This window comes from Canis aureus, chromosome 7 (genome assembly GCF_053574225.1).
Source record: "Canis aureus isolate CA01 chromosome 7, VMU_Caureus_v.1.0, whole genome shotgun sequence".
NCBI lineage: Eukaryota > Metazoa > Chordata > Mammalia > Carnivora > Canidae > Canis > Canis aureus.
In genome coordinates, this window is record NC_135617.1 from 15,587,528 (window position 1) to 15,610,788 (window position 23,261).

The window sequence follows — 23,261 nt, forward strand, 5'->3', positions numbered from 1 at the left end:
AACAAATGAATGAGTGAATGCAGGAATGTATGAATAGATAAATAGAGTTGGAAGTTTAAAGGCTAATGGTATTGAATTCTATCAGCATAATTATTGTAACTACTTACTTATTCTAGCCTTGGCAGTTCAATACAGATATGTTTTGGTAAAAAAATTAAAATAAAATAAAATAAAATCCAAAACCACCCCTTCAGTCAATATACAGCGGATTAAATCTAGGATGGGGTAAAATTACCAATATTAATTTGAATTTTTAAAGTAAAAATTAGAAAGAGGGAAAGCTAGAGCATGCTTTGAATCTTTCATTTGAGATTTGAATCTTGATCTTAAGTTTGCAGAGAGCAGGGAGCATTCTCCAACGCTACCGTCAAGGTCTCTCTTCTCAGTCAATTTTATTTATGTAGAATCTTTCATCAAAAGATCACAAAGAGCTGTCTAACCAGCTATAAAGAAACATAAATCAAAAAGAAAATGAAATGCTCAAACAATAAAATTATACATTAGAGGCCCATTTAAAGCAGAGCATTTTAAGATGAGAGAAAAGTCTTGGCTGGAGTATACAGAACATAAGTTATAATGGGAAGCTATTTCATAATTTGGTGAAAAATGAAAAAGGCCCACTTCTAATAGTGGAGAGCCTATTATTAGGAATGATCACTTGCATACCAGTGCTTTAATGAAGGGGGTGAAGAGCATAATAACTTGAAGTGGAATTGACAAAGTATGGAGGCACTCTTCTTGCTGCTCCAGGGAGAAAAAATTTTTTTTTATTCCATAAATGGGCATTGTGCCCGAGTATCATGCTCTTTAGCATACCTATTGCTGATTGCTATTGTGTCTTTCTCAGAAGGCTCTATGCTAAAGTCCCACAGTACATATATAATATACATATCATATTTATGATATATATCCACCACAGGGGTCTCAAGGAAGCCAAGGTGATCCTTCAATCTCTACTGTCATCTTTACTTGCTTCTTCAGCACAGATTAATTCAGTGTCCCCCAAGTCCCAGGATTTCCAATTTATAGTAGGAAAATATTCATTTTAATGTCCCCAAGCATAGGGAAAATATAAGAATGTTGTGATACTGTTGCTTTAACAAAAACCAGCAGAAGTCCTTTTAAGCTTGCTTATACAGAGAAGCTAAGGAATTTGGAGACATCAGTCTTTTGTTTTATTGGCCTTAAAATAAATATCAAGAAAATGTTCTTTGGCATAAAGTTTATAACATTCAGATTAAAGCCTACATTCTGAATTTTAGAATTTCAAATATCTCTAAGTTTCCAGTCTCCTTTTGTTCAAACCTGACTCTTCAGATAATTTATCTTATGGCTCGAGGATTATGCCTGACAACCTGTAGTAAGAAAATTTACGCAAAGTGTGATATTTACACCTTTGTTAACGTTAAATTTCATGTTCAGAGTGATGTATACTCTGCATGCGATATATAGTGAGTGTAAATGAGAGCGAAAGTGAATATAACATTTTATCTTTTATTCATTTATGATCTAAAGAATATGCAGTTTATTGTTTGTGTGCTTCCCAGAAATTAAGAACTGGCAGGTAATGGACTAATACATATGCAAAGGAAGAAGAAAGAGAGAAAAAAGGAAGCAACATGAACATAGGATCAACTCTATGCCACATTGGATGGTCTTTCTGAAATAATGATGTTTGAGGTAAGACTCAGAAGAAGAAAAAGACCTAGCCATATAGATAAGGAAAAAAAAGAGCTCTCATCAGAAGGAACTGAATGTACAAAGGGAGGGAAAAGATTCAAATGTTTGAGGAACTGAAAAAAAGTCCAGTGAACCTGAATGCAGTCAGCACTGGGAAAAGTTGGGTAAAAATGAAGATTCATAAGCCAGGTATAGGGTTCTTGGCTGCAAACAATGGAAGGCAGCTCTGGCTATCCTAAATAGAAAGGAATTTATTGTAATATAAGGATAGCATTCATGATTGATTGAAAACATGGACGAATGAACTTGGAAAATGAGCAGGAACTATGGAAGGGTCGGAGGAGAAACTCTCTTTAGGATAATAGTGGTGTTTGTGCCTCCATTGGATAGTTAATGCTGCTCATTGACTTCAACAAGGAAGAATTTCTCACCTATCTCTAGCTTTACAGCCTTCTCTCAGGATTCAGAATCCCACCTGGAGGGGGTCCAACTGGCCAAACATAAGAAGGGCTGTGTACCCTGGTGGCCAGGGATGCAGTGGTAATGCTTTGACCCTTGGCTTCAGGAAGACTCACAGAATGGGATCTCTCTCCACATAGGTAAGGAATTTAATTGGTGGACAGATGGCCATCAACACATAGGAAGAAATTTAGGTTTTATTTAGGTTCTATGGGTGTCCAATAACAGTTTTTGGCAGGAAGGTGGTATAGTTCTACGTCTTATTTAAAGATCACTTCAGTTGCAGCTCTTGAATGTGTCTTGGGATAAGTGAAGTAACACTATAAACTTTGACATAAGTAAGAAAAATATCAACCCCAGATAGTTGACATATAATGTCTATAATAGGATAATCCCTTCTTTCATATAGTAACTTGAATTGAAAACCTGATCAAGTAAGGTGTAAGTGCTGTGAATATTTTTTTCTCTTACATTTTAAGTGCCTCTATCTTCTCATCCTTTAAAGTCAGGAATTGAGGAGTGTTTATTTCGACCTCCACTTTGACTCTGGAGGACTAAAGCAGGAGACCAAAGAACAAAACAGGGACTGTGTAGAGCACTGGGGCCTACAACAAAAACTTGGTTAAGTTTCAGTAAAACTCAGAAATGAAACTGGACAGCATTTTTTTTTTAAACAAAGAATATGTAGAGTCACAGATTTTCAAGTCACCAACAGACATGTTATAAATTCTTAGTGGATGTGTAAAAAACAGGAAAATTCTGTTGGGAAAAGGAATGAAACTTGCTGCTCATTTGTTTCTTAAAGTGAGCAATAAGGATCACCTGAAAGGAAACATCCTTGGTATCATAGTAGTCAAATGCAAGTACCTAATATATTGTGACCTACGTTCATAATCTAATGAATTTACTAAATGGTTAATAATTAATAAAACAGTTTTCATAACAAGAAAATGAAAATTTTCTTGAATTTGTACTTGAGATAAAAATAAATAGGATGCATTTCGTCAGATCCACTCTTGCCAGAAAGGCAAATCGAAGTATAGTGTCACAAGTGAGTTATCTCAGTGCATGCACGCGTGCACACATGCGTGCGCACACACACATACACACTTGATTTGTATAACAAATTAGAGGCACTTATTCACCCTTCACACTGCTATTTTTAGAGTCAATTTGATTTCTATTTTCAAAAAAAAAAAATGGAAAAGAAAGACAAAATACTTGGTAAGTATCTTCCTGGGCACTATGCTTGTATCTTTCCAGGTACTTTATATGTGTTTTTTATTTAATTCTCATGATAACTTTACAGGTGGTAATTACTATTTGATAGGTGAGGAAATTAAGGGCTCAGAGAAGTTAAGAAGATTTACAAAGTCTCAGAGTTAGTATGTATGAAGAACCAAGATTCAAAACTGGGTTTGACTAACTTCCTTGTTCATATTCTTTGTACAATATTGTGCATCCTCCCAGAATTTAAACAATTCAGGGCTGCAATTTAAGGCTAGAATGTGTGCTTGTGTTAGATAGAACCATATGAAATTCTAACATTAGTTTGTTTTGACCTACAAAAATGGCAATGTTTATATTTTTATTGAAATTACAAAAATCTGCAAATGGTGGTAAATACTCCATTGCAAATGTTGGTGAAATTAATTTTGGCTTCAATCATTATCTAGTGATAACATGACTTTCATGCAAGTAACAGTAGAGTGTAAATTTTTAAATGCTAGGATGGTTCTGTACAAATGAGAATGTAAAAAGTGACATAAAAGTCAAAGAAAAACCAGAATCAAAACACCAAAAGAGATAGATTAAAGCAGATAAATTAAATTTCCCTGATCTACCCATGGTAATGCAGCATTATTGAGCATTAAGTGTACTCGTATGAAATTGGTAACTAAATTTCATTCAGACATAAAATAGCAAACCCATTAAGTTATTAAAATGATTATTTTAAACACATTTCTCTGGTACTACAAAGGTTGAAAACAAAAGTATTAGACACATTTTTAAGGTGGAACTGATTAAAAATTCTAATATAAAAGTACTGGGTGATAAACTGGTGAAGTACATGCACTTTTCTGATCAGGTGCATTAACTACAGCAGCTTTGAGTAAATCATTCATCACAACAAGCATGCACTGTATAAAAATTGATGGACGACTCAAATTTTAAAATGCATACTTTATACATATTAAAATCTTTGAACTAATGAACTATATAAGTTATTGGTATCACATTGAAAATTAATGTAATAGAGAAGAAATGGTTTGAATGGTGTGTGAACTAACTCCCCAGTTTATTTGAAGGCATATTGCTTTGATTGTAAATCTCAGTGACTCTAAGTGGGAAATATTGATACATATTTGATTGGGACACCAATTTTTGAAGAGCTCAGAAAGATTATTATACTAATCATTTGAAGAATTAATTTATCAAAAGCTTATTCAATACCTACTATGTGTCATCAGGGATTCAGAGATTAACAAGGCATTTCAAGGAAGTTTCAAGCTGCTTGATCAAGAAAATGTGAGTTCCTTTGTCCTTTAAAGGACACTTGGTTTATACCTTAGTGGGGAAGAAAGCAAAACTATTAGAGGCATTTTCTTGCCACTTAGTAAGAGATCAGGAAATGGTAGCTCTTTCTGTAATTATAGCAATCCGTTATATATATATATATATATATATATATATATATATATATAAATGATTATACAAGAAAAATCTTTTTTGGTGTTTGGATTCCAGCAAGTCTCAACATTGCCCTCTCCCTAATAAAGTTCCACTGTGACCAGGAAAAACTCTCAATGGGAGGGGCCTTAAAATGGAAATAGTTCAAGGACAGCCCTGGTGGCTCAGTGGTTCAGCACTGCCTTCAGCCCAGGGCCTGATCCTGGAGACCCAGGATCAAGGCCCACGTCAGGCTCCCTGCATGGAACCTGCTTCTCCCTCTGCCTGTGTCTCTTCCTCTCTCTCTGTGTCTCTCATGAATAAATAAATAAAATATTTAAAAAAATGGAAATAGTTCCCTAGATTTTTGATTTTTTTCTATGATCAAAACTCATGAAAGCATTATTTAAATTGTGAAGTGCTGTGCAAAACAAAGCATTATGGTTTTGTTTCAGCAAAAGATTTTTTTTTTTTTTTTGCGTGTAGTGAATCTGAGACAGTAAGTACTACATTAATTACCTGTTTTGCAGCGGGATAACTTGATGGAGGGCTCTTTTAAGGAGACCCGAAAGAAGTCAGAGTTTGAGTGTTAACCGGTGTTGGAGTGACTCTTGCTGTCTGGTAAAATTCTTCCATCTGTTATACAAGACCTAGTCTTAACATTGCTGTGTTCAAACCTACAGATATGGATGCAATTTGTGCACATACTTAAGAAAAATGTTTGACATGTGGGTAGTGAGGGAGCCGCTGCTTGCATTTGTCTCCTCCACGAATGATTTTGGGAACCAGACAGGGCTGGGGGTTTGGAGGACACAGCTTTCACTGTGAGCACACAGGTGCCAGTTATCTCACAGACTCAAAGTTAGGGAGAATCATACGTCTCCAAGCATAGCTGAATGTGCATTGAGTGTTCCTCTGGGAGTCCCAACCATGCTTGAGGTGAGTGCTGTTATCCTGAGAAGGGAGAAGGGTACCCACAGTGAGTATCCTTTGTCAGACACTGTCCATAATTCCCAGTTCAGGAACCATTGTTGCAAATGTTCAGGTCAGTGCTTAAGAAATCCTAGCATCCCCTCTTCTGTCTTCTAGCATGATCCCCTGCCCTGTGAAAGATTTCTCAGAAACCTGGGTCAGAAGTTAATGGCCTTAATGTGGTGGAAAATTGGGTGAGTCTATCCTCGCTTGCTCTGTTTCAACTTTAGTGGAATAAAGATTCCGTTTTTTTCTTATCATAGTCTCTGTAGGAAGTTTTGAGGGGATGCTTTCCTGCTTTGTCACATCATGGCACATAGAATAATGATAATATTATTATACTACTTTGGGGAGAAGTATTGAGGCGGCTCATGGCAGGAGGTAACTAAAGACCTTGGCCAGCCTCCCTGAGGACGGAGTCTATATTTTCAATATATCTATTTGTAGCTCAGAGGTTGGCAATTTTTGTTTTAGGGGAACTACATCTATTACACACTGAACAAATGGTTCACCCTAGCTTATAATTATGATGGCAAATACTATGTGCCAAACCCCACTGTATGCGCTCCATATGTATTAATTCATTTAATGCTTACACAACCCACGAGGTAGATATTATTATTATTCCCATAGTATGAGAGGAAACTGAGGCATATGAAGACCAGCAATTGGCTGAAGGTGACACAGACTTGTCATAGTAATTGACTGAGACAACATTTGGACCCATGCAATCTGGCTTCAGAATTATACTCTTAAACACTTCCTTATATTGCCTGAAGGAAGCAGTGGCAAGAAGAGTGAACTAAACCAATAATCTATATAATATCAGCACCAAGCCTTTTGGGTCCCTAATCCTTTGGGAAGATTCTAGGCTGCAGAAATATCCCACTAAAACCAGGCATTGGACCAAGGCCAGGGTTAGGTTCTGGAGAAGACAAAGTCTTACCACACAAAGTCACAAGTGACTTTGGCAGTAGGAATATGGAAACTGAATCCTTTAATTTTTGAGTGTGAAACCAGGAATCTTCAACAAATAGGGATATTTTAAAAATATCCAGATAGGGACTTAGGTAATTAGGAGATCTAGACCTGGAGGGAGAGAGACATAGTAAGAGGGTCCTTGACCATGGAAAGATAGTTCTATTCCTGGTCTGGCAAAATTGCTGCTGCTTAAATTGCACATGACAATCCAATGTGGAGCTGAAGAGTGAGTGGCAGGAATCCTTAGTGTGGGGCAGGGCTGGGCTTGGAGAGGTGTAGTAATTTTGTAGAGTCCTGGGGGGGAGCACTTCCCCGTACTGTATGCAGCTACAGCTTAGCCTCGGAGGGCCGGGCTGGCCAGACTAGGATTAGTGACTCCTATTTGTGTACAGTTCCCTATGACAGAAGCAGTCAACCTGGAAACCTAAGGCTCTCTCCCTCCCTGATCCCCAAGCCTGAAATCTTCCAGCTAGAAGACTTCATTGCTTCATGCTGATAAGGATAAGGGAATGAGAGGCAGGACAGCTAATGGCTGATAGGAGATAATATCAACAGTTGATAACTCAAAGTGAGTTAGTTAGTGTCTAAATTGCTTGAGTCTTAAATTAGGCCTGAGGTTTGTTCAGGAACAATTTCCCTTGAGGGTCATGAGGTGGTTGTGGGAGAAACTAAACTAATATATGATCATCAAAGGTTTCTTCCTCCTGGGCACACAACCAGACTAAAGCTCCCCTTCTGTTCCATGTGGCCATGTGACTTGAGTGCTGGCTGATGGGATGTATAGGGGAGTAGGGTACGTCCTTTCCAGACCAGGCCTTCAAATACCACCCTTACAACCCTCATCACTCCCTGCACTCTCTCTTTCCTGATCCGCTGGCCAGAGAGGATCCAACAGATGACCAGGGGATGGCATGGGCACAAGATGGAGGATGCCTGTGTCATTGAATCAACACAGCTGGACTTTGTGAAGGAACGAGATGAATTTCTATTTTGTTAAACCACTCAGATTTCAGTGTTGGCCTGTTGCAGTTGCTGCATCATCTCATTCAGTGCTGGTAATAACAGAAACAGCCAACATGGTTGTAGTGCTTCTACATGCTGCATAGACTTTACTCGTATTAACTCAATTAATCCAAACTAAAAAATATATATTAGATAAGTGTTTTTATTACCTATGCTTAAAGAGGGGGCACAGGCAATGTTAACTTGCTCAAGATCACACAACTTGTAGAACACACTGTATTTGAATCTGGGCAGTGTTACTCCAGAGACTGTATTGTGATTTAGCATCTGAAGAGTTCCCTCTGATGCAAAGTTCTTTTAGAAGACAAAATATGTTCCCTTTGTTTTTTTTTAAAGATTGATTGATTGATTGATTTATGAGAGACACAGGGGGAGAGAGAGGCAGAGACATAGGCAGAGGGAGAAGCAGGCTCTATGCAGGGAGCCCAATGTGAGACTCGATCCCGGGATTCTGGGATCACACCCTGAGCCGAAGGCAGATGCTCAACCGAGGCATCCCAAATATGTTCCCTTTAATTAAGAGAGGATAGAGGAGGGTGACAGTATGGTTAAAAGAGAAAATGAATTAAGGTCTGAGCTTCTGGAGCTTTGAAAGAACAGGAAATGGGACAGATGGGTTGAGTGAGTGGCGGTCAGTGCCCCAAATGAAGCCTGCTGGAAGAAGGGAAGAGGCTTTTGCACTTATAGGGTCACTGTGGCCCCAGACTGACCCCTCAGGGAGCCTGTCTTGCAGAGAAGAGCAAGCCGCAGAGGAGCAGGAGGCAGGGGCTGGACATTCATATTATCCAGCTGCTCTGAGTCCCTACTTATTGCTTACCTTAAAGATGCTGTAAGTGTGTCAGCATTGGTGTCAGGTGACCTAAGACCCCAGCTCACAAAAACCATTTCTGAAAAAGCCAAGGGAAAAAGAGCATTTGTCCATCTCCTTTCTTTTCTGGCAACTATCAAGCACATATGGATATCAAGAATCCTGCCTGTATTGGTCCCTGATTCCAAGAGGACAATGTGCGACTATTGCCACTAAGGGATGCTTTGGAAGAACGTCCCAGGGCAATAACCAGTGATTGTAAGTTCAGCTTTTCATGCCATTCCATCGGAGCCTACTTGCTGTGGACCTGAAAGAATCTGACAGAAATTTTGACAAGGAATATCTGGATATTACTGAGTAAGTGTGTTGTGGGAAAGGCTCGTTTCCCTCCACTAACATTAAAAAAAAGAAAGAACACTCATTCTTGTAATGATCTAAATACAGGTTCTGTTAGAATCAAAGATATAAAATATAACTTTCTTCCTTTCCAGGCCTATGTCTTGGAATAAGTTTACTGGATTTGTTTAGGTAGCTCTTAATGGGAGCCTGTCACCTGGGTGCAACTAGCTCAGGAGAGCTTGGGTGGGTGTTGTCAGTTGAGGGCAGTGATGGAAAATAGTGGCTACGAAAGTAACAGGACAGGATTTCCTACTATTAACTTGGTGAGGAAGACACGCACAGTGGATGAAATGGAATGAATAACAAGAAGATGAAGGCAGGGAAGACGCTGAGTGTGAGCTAAGTACTACAGAAAGTTCTCTCTGGTTGTTCAAAATTGATATTTAGGGGGGCTTGTGTGTCAGGAGGCGCTGGGGACAGTGGGTCAGGTGGTTGTGACGAGTCATCTAGAAATCCTCCCCAGATTTAATCAGCGGGTCTGGGAAAGTGCACGAAGTGTACATGGTGAGCACACATCTCCCCCCACTGTGGAGAGTTCCTTGTGCAAGTTATTGTATCAACGCTTTGCATGAGGACCTCTCTCTTTTCCTTTTCCTTACATTGCATGAGACTGGAGTGCTGTGATTGACAGCAAGTTGTATATGTGGACACCCCTTTGTGGGAGGGGACACTGGAGAAGATATACAGTATGCTTTGTGACATTTCAAGGAGGCCTCGGTGTGAGTTACAGCTGGGCGCTCAATGGCTGCCACATTTGTTTACACCATCCCAGTGTCAGAATTCATTGTTTGTAAAGCTCTTTGGGATCATTTGTATACGAAGGATTCCATATAAAACCAAGGTTTACTCCTTTTTGTGTTATGCGTTTGGAGTGTTACACTTAAGTGCTTTTATATGCAGCATGCGGGAAAGTGAGCACTCAACTCTTATTAATGCCAATGGGCACCAGGCTCCTGTCATCTGCTTGGTGGCAGTGGAAAGGGGCTCACAGGTATGCAAGTAAATGGAAACAAGTCAGGGCAAAACTCAGATATTTATTCAGCTGTTGAAAGTTTTATGGGTGACCAGACTACAAATAATGTGAGTTATTTTACTGAGAGTTTGCTGGAGAAATGGAGCTTAGACTATACCCTTCACTTTATTTGTGAGTGGTGTGTGTGTGTGTGTGTGTGTGTGTACAGAGAGAGAGAGAGAGAGAGAGAGAGAGAGGAATAATAAAATGTCTATTCTCAGCATCTTGTTACCTGGAAATTTCCATTAATTGACATAATTGTGGTTCATTGAAGAAGCGATGCTATTAATCTATATTATAAGCCTGAGACACTGCAGAACCCTTAAATTGGGTCTCATTGAGACTTGATGTTTATTGCTTTTAAATTCTTCGAGGAGAGATAATGTCTGTGACATGTACAGTGACTTCCTAAACAAAATACAGAACTATTCAAAAATATTTCACATTTGGAACATGTTGAATAAAAGAGGTTATACTAAAAGGCACACAAACATGTAACATGTATCTTATGATAAAAGAATTTAACTATCCCATGTTCTTTAAAAACATGCAAACTAATGAATTATTCTTGTATTTATATATATAATATAATGTGATCTATATCACACACACCCTCCCCACACACACAGCTGACCACTGAACAACAGGAATTTGAACTGCACAGTTCCATTTATATGCAGATTTTTCTATAAATATAGTACATACTATAATGTATTTTCTCTTCCTTTGATTTTTTTCTAGCTTACCTTATTATAAAAATATAGTATATAATACTTATATAAGATATGTGTTAGTTAACTATGTTATTGGTAAGTCTTCTGGTCAATTACAGGCTTAGTAGTGAGTTTTTGGGAGAATCCAAGTTATAGTCAAATTTTCTACTTTGTGGGGTGGGAGGCAGGGCCCCTAATCCCCATTGTTCAAGGGTCAACTACATATGACAGTTTTGTGCTTCATTTATTACACAGCAAATCAAAAGGGTTGAAGCTTGCAAATTGTGGTTGGTCTTTCTTACCTGTAGTCTGATTGTTAAGAAATCCTTTGGTTATAAAATAAAAAGATAATACAGCAGCTAGATGGTGTCAATGAACTGTTGATAAAGATCAAGGGTGATTTAAAGTTTGATATACATGTTGTGATTCCACAAAATTCTTCCAGGGCACACTGCACCCACTGAGGTGGATACTGAAGTATGCACACAGTGTGAGGTTCCCCTTTCTCAGTGATTTTAAGATAATAGATTCTGATTTTCCCATGATGACCTTGGGAAGTTCTATTTAACTCATATAACCCAAAAGTTCACAGATCTCCTTGCACCTGGTTCAAATGAGGTCACTTATTGATATTATAGTCACAATACTGGTGTGACTTTGGGAAGTCACTTAACCTTTTTAAAGACCTCTTAGCTTATCTGTAAAATGAAGATGATAATAGGAACAAAATTATTTTGATTATGGATCAAACACGCTGATCCATGTATTTAGCAGAGTATCCAGCATATCAGAAGTTAAAAATAAATATTATAATATAGATATTATTTTAGATATTGATTGGTTTACATCCTATTTGTTAAAAATGATTTGAGGATAAAGAAAAAGCAAAGGAAAAGTAGGGATTATACTAATTTTATTTTTTTCTAATGAAGTTTCTTCAGAACAAAATATCTAAAAAGAAAACAGGGGTCATTGGAAGGGCAAGAGTTGTCCGCATTTCAAAAACTCATTTCAAATACATCTTAAAAAGTTGAATCTTAAAAGGTGAACCATTTAATGCATCTTTAAAGTCAGTCAATTTCTATAATTTGAAGATAGATTCAGTTTCAGAGTTCTTTCTTGCCTGCAACACAGCTAAAATATAGAGTTTTCATTTTTTCTATCCGACTGAATTGCTATCAGATTTTTGTAAACCATTCACTCTGGAAGAATGCTTTGTTCTGGAAAAGGCAAGCGCTGGGAAAAACTCAGCAAGACTGCGTAGCTTATTCTTTGAAAACTAGCACTTGATAAGGGTGTTAACTCGACATGTAATTCCACTTAGTAAAGGGATCATTGAACAGAATGGATGCAATGATTAAACCATAATTATGCACTGTAGCTATAATTATTTTGCAAAGAAAAGGTACATATAACAAATAAAGGAAATATTTAAACATAGGCATAGAGAAGAAGAAAAATCCATTATTTAGGATGAGAAAGGGTAAATCTGTGTGAAAATCAATGGAAATAAAAGCAGGTTGGAAATGTTTGCATTGAAATAATTGGGAGAATAAAAAGCATCAGTTATGATTCCCTGATCACAGCAAAACTCTCTCAGAGGAGATATTTTATAATGCAAAAATTGAGAAAATGGAAGGGATAAATGTTTATTGAATAAATGAATCAATGAATGAATGAATCAGTGAATTGAAGAGGTTAGAGACCTCTGATAAAGTACTGTGGTATCAAGAGAAAATGACCAAATTAAGACATGAAGTGTAGTATAAAACTCATTTTACATTTTACCATATCGAGGGTGTTGAGCTAATTGCTTACATCTTTTCTTTAAGAACCCCAAATAGAGGCAATAGGAAGCAATATTGACACTTGGGGAAAAAATTAGCAATGAAGGCTTTGCAAAAATAGCTGTTAGATTGCAGTGAATAAGGGGAAAAGGTAGTTTTCTAGAAGTGGTGATTGCTGTCATTATCAGGCGTGGCAGACTTAATTGCAAGAGGCTGGGGCAGCCCTACAGAACTTGGGGACCAGTTAGGTACAGGGCTAGCGGGTGAGGGAGAAATAGAAGTGCCAACCATGGGAGTGCAATAAAGAGACAAATTGGGAGTCAGGAAGGCACAATATGGCATGGTGGGGTGTGTCTTTGGGGCTGGGACTCCACATGAGCGGCAGAGTAGAGAAGGATGAGCCCCTAATCAACTCATGGGTGGAAGGATGATCTGATTTGAACAAGGTCATGGTTTTTTAGAATCTTTAATGGTCCATTTCTTTCATGACAGCAACCAAGAAATCCCAAATACTTTTCCAAATCTGGGAGAGGGGTGGGTCTCAATAGAGGTACAAAGTACATGTGACATTTCAGTACTTCCTAGTTTCATCACTAGGGCTTTATCCGCACTTTCTTTTTTTTTTTTTTAAACAAGGCATTTTTAAACCGGGACAGAATTTTGGTCTATAGGTGTGAAAGAGTTTTACCAACAGATGATTATCAGCTTCCAGGCACCTCCTGAGTCTTACCGGAGTATGCAGTTCCATTTAAACAGGCATCACTTTGCCTGATACAAGTCATAACCTTGTTCCAAAGGGAGCCATCTAGTCAACGGTGGGGGTCACTTCTGCAGACCCCGTTAATGTTCATAACATGCTGACAGTTACCACATTCAATAAAGCCAACAGGATTTTGTGTCCCTAAAGCAATGACAGAAATGAGTTTACAGATATCTCCACTGCCTTGTGCTCTGCAACCATCATCCTTTAACTCCCTCCGACCGAGACCATACAGCTAACCTCTCGTATCTCATGGTTTAAAAGGTCTGGCCACCCCGGAAAGAGGAAAAGCATCCCTGCTTGCCTGCATCTCCTCTTTTTTTGCTGAGGCTGGAGAGCCCGCAAAATTAGAGTTTCGCTGTGGCTCCTTCTGGTCGTTTTACAATTTGCCAATTTCTTGCAGTGCTTCGGATTGCTACAATCTTATCATTTTCAAAAACTCATCATTACTTGTTCTCTCCGTGTAGATCATTTGTAGTTATGAGGAAAACCTCCCTCTGCTTTTAATCTCACACTGGGGTAGGGTTTCACGTTTTACTTTTCAAGTGCACTTCCACAAAAGAGAAGTAAATAGGCATTCTGATTCTCTCAAGACCAGAATACCATCATAACTTTTTATCTTTGACTGCTCTACGCTCAAGGATGGGTAGAGAGGCGTTTTCTTGCTCTCACATGGAATTACTATTAAATATAAGTGTTAAATTTGGATTGACCAGGGAAAGAGGCAAAGAAGCTAAAAAGAGCTCCTGAATCGACTATGTCATTAATAACTGCTTGGGCTAAGCAGGAATATTTCTGAAAATCTAAAGTTACATTTTCAGAAATCATGTATATCATATATGTATCTCATATATATATGTATACCATGTAATCATACATATATGTCTGTGGGCACATATATGTTATATATATACATTACATATAATATATGTAATACATACATATATACACATAGATATATAATGAGTGTATATATATTATTTTGCAAAGGAAAAAATAAATATTATTCTTGTTAAACTGAAGGCTTCCTGAACAGACAGACATTGTGGATTAACTGTTAGGATTCCGGTAACAACAGTGGTAGAGATTAGGTAAGACAGCCACGAGGGACTTCAGATAGTTGGCACTCCGCTGGAAAAAAACTGACACCAGCAAAAACATAGCATCTAACCTGATGCATTCTTTAGTGGGCTTGCAAAAATTGGATTCTATTTGTGAGGTTATAACTACTGAGAACCTAAGTGATCTTTTCTTTCCTTGACTCGGACCACAAATGTTTGGCCCCACTCAAGAAAATTTGTTTTGGGATAGTCTAGGGGTATTCTGAGAAGTGCGTGTGTGTGTGTGTGTGTGTGTATGGAGAAAAGGGACGGGGGGAGCTTGAAGTGAGTGGGTTTAGAAGGAGCCACCTTGGTCTGTTATTTGGAATAATAAGGAAGAATGGTCAAGGATGTGAAAACCAATGGAACTGGAGGAAAAATTACTGTTCATCCTAGCAATTTAATATGATAAAGGGTTGGAAAACTGGCCACCATCAGATATAATTTAGACTTTGGGAAGGTAAATTTCTTTTTTTTTTTTTTAAGATTTAATTTATTTATTCATGAGAGAGAGAGGGAGAGAGAGAGAGAGACAGAGACACAGGCAGAGGAAGAAGCAGGCTCCATTCCACGCAGGGAGCCTGATGTGGGACTCGATCCTGGCTCTTCAGGACCACGCCCTGGGCTGAAGGCAGCGCTAAACCACTGAGCCACCCGGGCTGCCCGGGAAGGTAAATTTCTTAAAGCTCAGAGAAGATCTTGGTATGACTCTCTGACCAAAGACTACGAAAGGGTAGCAATTTAGGTAAGATGAGAGATTCTGTTAAGGAGAGTCTGATGTGATATTAAAAAATTATTTCAGTTGAATAAAGGGTGGAGGCAAAATAGCTAATGATGTGGCAGTAGTTGTCCAGGACCCCTCAGGTGAGCTCCAAATATGTACTAAAGTTGGAGAGGGGCCACATGACTTACGTAGTAGTGACATGGTCTTACACACTGGAGTGGTGATTTGTGGGAAACACAAAGCAGCCGCACAACACGCTTCAAGAATAATTGTTTATCTTTTTATAAACTTTTGGAGGAAGAATGAACAAAGGCAAAATTCTCTTTGCATCTTCCACTTTGCATCTCCATTCAGAGGAATAAGTTCCAAAGCAGAAAGGGTGGGAGGTGAGAAGTGGGTTTGGGAGACAGCCAATCGCCCTTGTGGATAGCTGGCAATTTGGTGTTTGTTAAATCAAGCACTGGTTGCTTTTGCCTGTACAACTCCTCTATCTTTCTGGTAATAAGTTGCATACATCTTTGTGTCTGTGTTGTTTAGTACATTTCTTTCAAACGGAGGGTTTTCTATTTTTGTTATCAACAGCCATTTTGTTCAAGCACATCCTACGATGGACGTGGTTTTGAAGACTCTGATTTTCCTTCTGTTCTCACTTCTGTTTGGACAGAAAAGTCTGAAGTTTAATCTTCAAGAATCTGAGATAAAAAGAATCTGAGACTGGCCATTGAATTGACTTTTTCATTGTAGATAAGAATTACCCAAGAAGCAAAGGAAACTTAGGAAATCTTGGTATCTTTCAATTTCTCAGTTTGATGGCTTATCAGCTAGGAAGATCTCCATGTCCAGTTAGTACACATGACTGTACAAAACAATGAATGAAACGGTCCAGAAAATCAGAGGTGATTGAACTTTATGTCCCTGCCCAACTGCGACATTATTCAGAATTTATGGTTATGCCAGTCTTTGCACCATCAAAACATTTTCCCAAGTATTTTAGGATCCTCGCATAAATAATGCTGCAGTAAGTATCATCAACATTTAGTAGCTGTTTTTCAAGAATAGCCAAGTGACGTTATTATGGTCTGCCATCAAACCAGGGGAGGTATGGACGAGGTCAAAGCTGATCATTGCAAGGAAAAAGACAATATTTATACAGATGCACAAAGCAGACTTTATGCCAAAGAATCTGTATTTATTTCCACATATTAGCAAGCATACTTGAGTTTTCTGTCTGCTTTTGGTACAGTGCTCCTCATATGTTTCCATCCAATTTTTCTTTTTTTGAGAGAAAGAGTGATAGTGTTGGGGTGGAGGAGAGGGACAGGGGAAGAGAGAGAGAGAGAGAGAGAGAAAGAATCTTAAGCAGGCTCCATGCCCAGTGTGGAGCCTGACTCGGGGCTCAGTCTCATGACCCTGACTGAGATCATGACCTGAGCTGAAATCAAGAGTCAGATGCTTCACTGACTGAGCCATCCAGGTGCCCCTCCATCCAAATATTTTTAATGAGAGAAGAGAGTGAATGTGTATCTACTCACAGATACATTTTCTGAGGTCTTGTATGTATTTTTAAAAATGTGTGTGGATTTCAAGTTCAATTTAAAAGGATTATAAGATACTATTTTGCCCTTCTGCATTTCCTAACTGTCTTAGGAAGGCGATCAGTGGTTCTCACGCTGTTGTGTAAATAAGAATCACCTAGAATATTAAAAATGTGAATTCCTGGTGTCTACATTCATCTCCTGCTCCCCCCCCCCAATCTTGATTAAGTGAGTGTAAGGTAGGCCTGGAAATAAGGGCCTCAGGAGACTGATTCTGTTTTGGTGACCCAGGTAGCACACTAAGAGAAATTTGGCTCTAGAAATAGCCTTGAGGTGACTTGTTACCTCACTTTGAGAAGCACATTTCTAAATGTTCTAGGAGTATGCACCATAGAAATGGATAATCCAGTCTCAGCTTTGTTGCCCATCCCTGTACTTCACTAATCCTGTGGTCAATTCATCTGAACTCCTTCTAGCTTTCTTACAAGACCCACATATCTTTTTTTTTTTAATTTTATTTATTTATGATAGTCACAGAGAGAGAGAGAGAGAGAGGCAGAGACATAGGCAGAGGGAGAAGCAGGCTCCATGCATCGGGAGCCCGATGTGGGATCCAATCCTGGGTCTCCAGGATCGCGCCCTGGGCCAAAGGCAGTTGCTAAACCGCCGCGCCACCCAGGGATCCCAAGACCCACATATCTTATCTTTAGTAGGTTCACTAGAGGGATTCTCTTGGCCAGTCCATATGCCTGATTGGTACATCTTCAAATTTTGTTGATTTCTCCTGGCTCTCAAATGCTGCTTCCCTACAAAGAGTCCACCATCCTTCTCCACCCACTCAACTTGCCATGACTTATCTCCTGAGCTCTCTTCACTCCGTGTCTTACTATTTTTATATATACTTTATTCCTCCTGAGACTAGGTTCCAGAGAAGGAGTCCATGTCAGATACACCCCTGAGTCTCCACCATGGTCCTTTGAAAGCAGTAGATGCTCAATAAATATTGGATGACTGGGTGACTCGATGAGAAAAGGCTGATACATAGAGTTGAGAAGAACATAGAAACAGAAGAAACAGCAACTGCTCCTTAGCTCTCATAATATGATGATCAATTAGAATACGTCCCCTTTTTTTGTATGGTTATTTCTCTTAATTACGTGGAAAGAAAATCCAAAAATCATTAGCAGCGATGCAATGAAAAAAATGGATCTTTGGACCCATAGAATGTACAACACAGAGTGAACTCTAATGTAAACTATGGAATTTAGTTAATAGTTATATATCACCTTTGCAACAAGTATACCACACCGATGTAAAATGTTAACAATAGGGAAAACTAAGCAGGAGGAGTTTGAGGTGACATATAAGTCTGTATTTTCTGGTCAGTTTTTCTGTAAACCTGAAACTACTCCCCAGATAAAGTCTGGCAATTTAAAAAATTTTTAAAATTGGTATTTGGTAATGAGAGGAAAAAAAAAAAGACACTGAGTAAGGTGAAGTGATAAGAAATTAATCAGTAGAATTCACCCAATGTTTGTGGCATTTTTAGAGTAGGAAAACAAGGCCTGGCTTGCTATGGGTTGGGGACACTCCTTCATGGTTCTTTATACATAAGCTTTCTTTCTTTCTTTTTTTTTTTTAGACATAACATTTCTAAAGAATTTCTAAAGAATTCTTTGAACTCAGCTTTTTTGTTAGTGAAGTAATATTTTCACATTGAGAAACATTTGATAAAACAAAAGTGTCAATAAACAAGCATGAACTTGATAATAAACCCTGCCTAAAAATTCTCCTTGTTACAAATTAGAGTAGAATTGGTAAAGTAGGTGTTTTATAAGGGCAGAGATGGAACAGAGTTGTAGGGAGGATGCATTCTATCAAGGAGTTTAAGGAATACTTGCAGTGGATAAGAAGAATACTATAGCATCAGCCATTTATGGTTTGATATCAAGAGTGATAAGGGACAGAGAGAGAAAGAGAGAGAGAGAGAGAAAGCGAGTAAGCTTTATAGAGCTGGGCTTACACGTATTGAGCAGTTCATTTCAGAAGAAAAAAATAACAATTTTCAATTTACATACGGTGTAAGTATCTAAATGAGTCAATGTAAGAATATCATATTGCAAACTCCTTCAGAACAATATAGTCAGCACAACCTGCAAATTTGAATTGTTTTACCCTTTATCAGGGTTCTCCATCCTTCGTTTAGTGTTATAACAACCGAGGACCTGTCTCTATTTTGTTGCTAAGCCATTTTCATGTACATTAATATATAAAAAATTACATATACTTCATATGCATTTATGCATAAAGACAAAAGAGGTGTTCGCACCTAGTAAGTGTTTTTATTTGGCCTTCTCTTCCTCGGTTGATGTGAAAAATACCATTTGTAGTTTATGAGGGTGTTTTGTACTTTTAGCAGACAAGGTGGTTTGCTCTCAGAGAAAAGTTCTAGATGCAGTTGGCTCCAGCTACATCTTTTAGGAAACATGTACCACAGCATAGTGCAGTGCAGTGCAGTGCTTCTCAATCTTTAATGTGTAAGCGAACCATCTGGAGATCTTGTCAAAATGCAGATTCTGAATTGGTAGGTGTGGGGAGGAGTCTGAGAGTCTGCACTGCTAGCAAATCTCCTGTGTAGCTGGGGTGCAGAGGAGCTGCCTCTTAGTCATATGATCCGTTCTTCTTTTCTTTTTTCTTCTACACTTTATCGTAAGCTGTGGACACTCCAGAGAGGAAGGAAGTCTGATATTTTTTTTCACTGATTCTTTTAGATGCCCTAAGGATTAATATGTTTTTTGTCTCTTTCCTTCTGTCTACAAGGCAGGTGGGTATAAGAAGTTTGCATGAACACCTCCAAATACCATACATGGATGGCGGTATGTGGCGGTTGTAAAAGAGATTGTATGGAGTCAGATAATAAATGCAGTCATCAGGGAAAAGGCTTCTTTCCTTTCTCCAAAAGGCAGATTAAGGGCAGCCAAACTGGTGTTTGGCTATTTTACACAGCAAAAGAAGTATTCTTTATAATCAGGTTTTTTTTTTTTTTTTTTAAAAGGTAAAGTGACGATGACTTGGCAATTAAAAATAGACATTTTCCTAAGTTTAGAGATGATTTCTCAGTAGCCTTTTCCCAGGGAAACTTCTGCCCTCTGCAAATTTTCACACGGTTTCATGACTAAGCTCTATACAGACAATACGGAACACCTCATCCCGGATTTCTTGGGTAAATATATTTAGCATAAACAGACTGATCAATGAACTCACAAAGACTGTCTGCAGCTCCAAATTTTCCTGCCAGATGAATGCTTTAACCTGCAGAAGGCACTTTGCAGAGCCGCTGAAGTCAGGGAAGGGGAGGGGTGGGCAGAGTGAGAATAATGGCAAGGAAGAGACAGCTTCAGCTGAGGGAATTCACTCCAGAGGAGGAAAATGTGTTCTGCTCCCCAACCTTGCAGGTAGCATGTTTGGCTGCCACAGGAGCACATTATTTGTTCTTTTTCCCTGACACTGAACTAAAGAATGCATTGTGGGAAAACCCATCGTGACATATGACACAGTGCAAAGGAAGATCACAGCGTGAGGCAGCATCAAGGGGTTGACATGGCCTTGATGCACTCGGGCACAGCACGGGGTCGCCGGGATGAGTGGCTCTTCCAACGGAAGCCCGGGTGCAATTTGCACAATTCTCCTGAGAGCTCCCGGTGAAGCCCCAAGCCCCTGTAAACTGGGCCAAAGAGGAGAGCAAAGACCCTGCCCCCCGCCTGGAGACACACAAAGGGAGGCATTTCAAAAGGAGCTTAGTTAAAAGGAGGAAAAATTATACACAAATATTAGAGGAAAATTGGAATGGATTAAAAAAAAAAGAATCTAACAGTAAGAAGGAGAGCAAAGGGGATGGGAAGAAGATGGAAAGTACAGGGAAATGGCAGGCAAAGCACATATCAAAGTGATGTGTTAAACTTTCTTCTTTTTCTTCTTCTTCTTTTATTTTTAAGAGAAAGACTCTTGGGAAAGCTACAAGTGAACCTGATTTGTTTTGGTTAAAGAGTCTTCCCTCCCCTCACTCTCTCCTGAGTTTGCAGTGTTGTCTGTGTCCAGATGGAAGTTTGCACGGGGGAAAGAAAGGGAAACCCTTGCAAACCCAGTCAGGCAGGCCTGCTTCCTCTTCTGTTCTCCCAGCAAAAGACCCTCTGCTCCTTCTCCCTTGTTGCTCCTGCTTGTCATAATATGCCACTTTTTGTTCATCAGATTTACATTTCAAAATTTCTGTATTGCTGCCATACATTAATTATTAATCTTCCCCCAGCCCCTTCTGTAGAAGTGTTTTAAATTTTGATTTTGCTATCCATTCTGAGGAGAATGAGCTTTAATCACGACCCCTTTCTACCGGGTATTTTCGTTTTCTTATCCTATGAAGAATTTACTGTCTTGCTAGATAAGTAGTAGGTACTTAGAAAAACCTCATGGATTTCTTTAATTGATTTTTTTTAATTAATTTTTTTAAAGGCTGGGAGTGGAGCCCATCGCGGGGCCAGAACTCAGGACCCTGCCATCAAGCTGAGCCCAAGAGTCGGAAGCTCAAAGACTGAGCCACCCAGGCACTCTCCTTGTGGATTTTTTTTTTTTAAAGCAGCCTAAAAATGCTTGAGATTGAGTATAACCATTGTTTTCCAGAATCTTTGAAAGCTCTTTTGAACATTTCCAGGTTATTTTGCACAGGAGGATTTTACTAAGGTCTAATTAGGGTGAAGGTAGTAAAAAATTAACTGATTTTGTTTTAACCAGCTGCTTACTGTTCAAGCTACCACAAACCGTCAGACCAACTATGTGGCCCTTTGATGGGGTCCTCGACCTCTGCTTGTAACCCTAGAGGTTGTCTTCGTGTTGCTTATTACTTTCATTTCACATTTAATCTAAGGAAGCAGACCAAACTTCCATTTCAAGTTATCTTTCAATATGACTTCTTGATAGTTATGATTTTTTTGGTAACCTTTGACTCTAAGATCGGCTTACTAGGCTATAATTGCTATTCTTAATATTTTGGGAGGATTGTTTACCTCTTAGAGTTTTATAAAAGCTATAAAGGTGAAGTATGTATATGTCAGTAAAATATATGTGTGTGTGTATATACACATATAGTTTTCTATAATATTTTTTCTTTTTTTAAGATTTTTAAAAATATATATTTATTTATTTATTCATGAGAGACACACAGAGAGAGGCAGAGACACAGGCAGAGAGGGAAGCAGGCTCCATGCAGGGAGCCCGACGTGGAACTCGATCCCAGGTCTCCAGGATCACGCCCTGAGCTGAAGGCAGGCGCTAAACTGCTGAGCCACCTTGGCTGCCCTATAATATTATTTCAACAGGTCGTTAGGGCCCTGAAAGATTATGCACAAAACCTTTAAGGTTCTTCGGCCTTAGATCAAGAATTCATGATCTGACATTTCCTGAGTTTTACTGCCCAACTTTCTGACCTCTACTCACCATGAATCCCAACGGGAGGCTGGGTTGTATTTAGTATCATATATAAATGGTCCTAACATTATGTCTGTGTCAGTTGCATGGTTTAGTGGTTGTGTAGGATTTTGGTTATCAGTGTTGTTGGTCTCTGGTGTTGCAGCTGGAGTTACTTGGTGCTATATTCTACTTGTGGTCCTCTTGATGTGGCTTTTGCTTTTGAGTGATGTTTTTGATGTTGCAAAATAACGGTTGAAGGATCGTGGCTCATGGAGGAACAGCCATGTGACAGGAGGCAGGTGAGATGGCTTTAGGGTTCTTGGTATGCTATAACTGTGTGACTCTGGGCAAGTTACCTCATTTTTCTGGGCTTTAGTTTCCTAACAATAGTTACCAATTATGGAGTACATGGTTTGTGTTGGCTAAATGGTTTACGTGTATTATGTTTCATACTCACAAGGACCATAAGAGACAACTTTTGTTAGCCTCAGTTGAGAGTTGAGAAAACAGAGGTTTGGAAAGGTGGAAAGGGCAGAGCCTAGATTTGAACCAAAAAGTCCATTGGAAGAGTCCAAGCCTACTGACTTTTGTACTCTCTGCTTTGCACACAGCTTACTGTGTAAAATGAGGCACTGGGAGTAAACCAGTTCAGATGTTGTGCAGTTCTAAAAGAGGCCACTGGGAACCATATTGACTAGTATATATTCTAGTCCTTTTTTAAAAAAAAAATTATTTATTTATTTATTTATTTATTTATTTATTTATTTATTTATTTATTCATTCATTTGAGAGAGAGGGAGCTTGAGCTCAGGAGCGAGCGCACCAGCACGGGTCGGGGAGGGGCTGAGGGACAAGCAGACTCCTCACTGAGCATGGAGCCTGATGCAAGGCTGGATCCTATGACCCTGAGATCCAGACCTGAGCTGAAATCAAGAATTGGCTACTTAACCAATCGAGCCACCTAGGTGCCCCTCTAATCCTTAAAAAAATTTTTTATAAACAGCTTTATTAAAGGTATAACTGGCAAACAATAAACTGCTTATATTAAAGCTGTATCTTTTGTTGAGTTTTAACCTACATATCCATCTGTGAAATTTTCATCACAATCAAGATAAGGAACATATTCACTACTCCCTAAAGTTACCCTTGGTAATCTCTCTTTCCCAAACTTCCCTGCA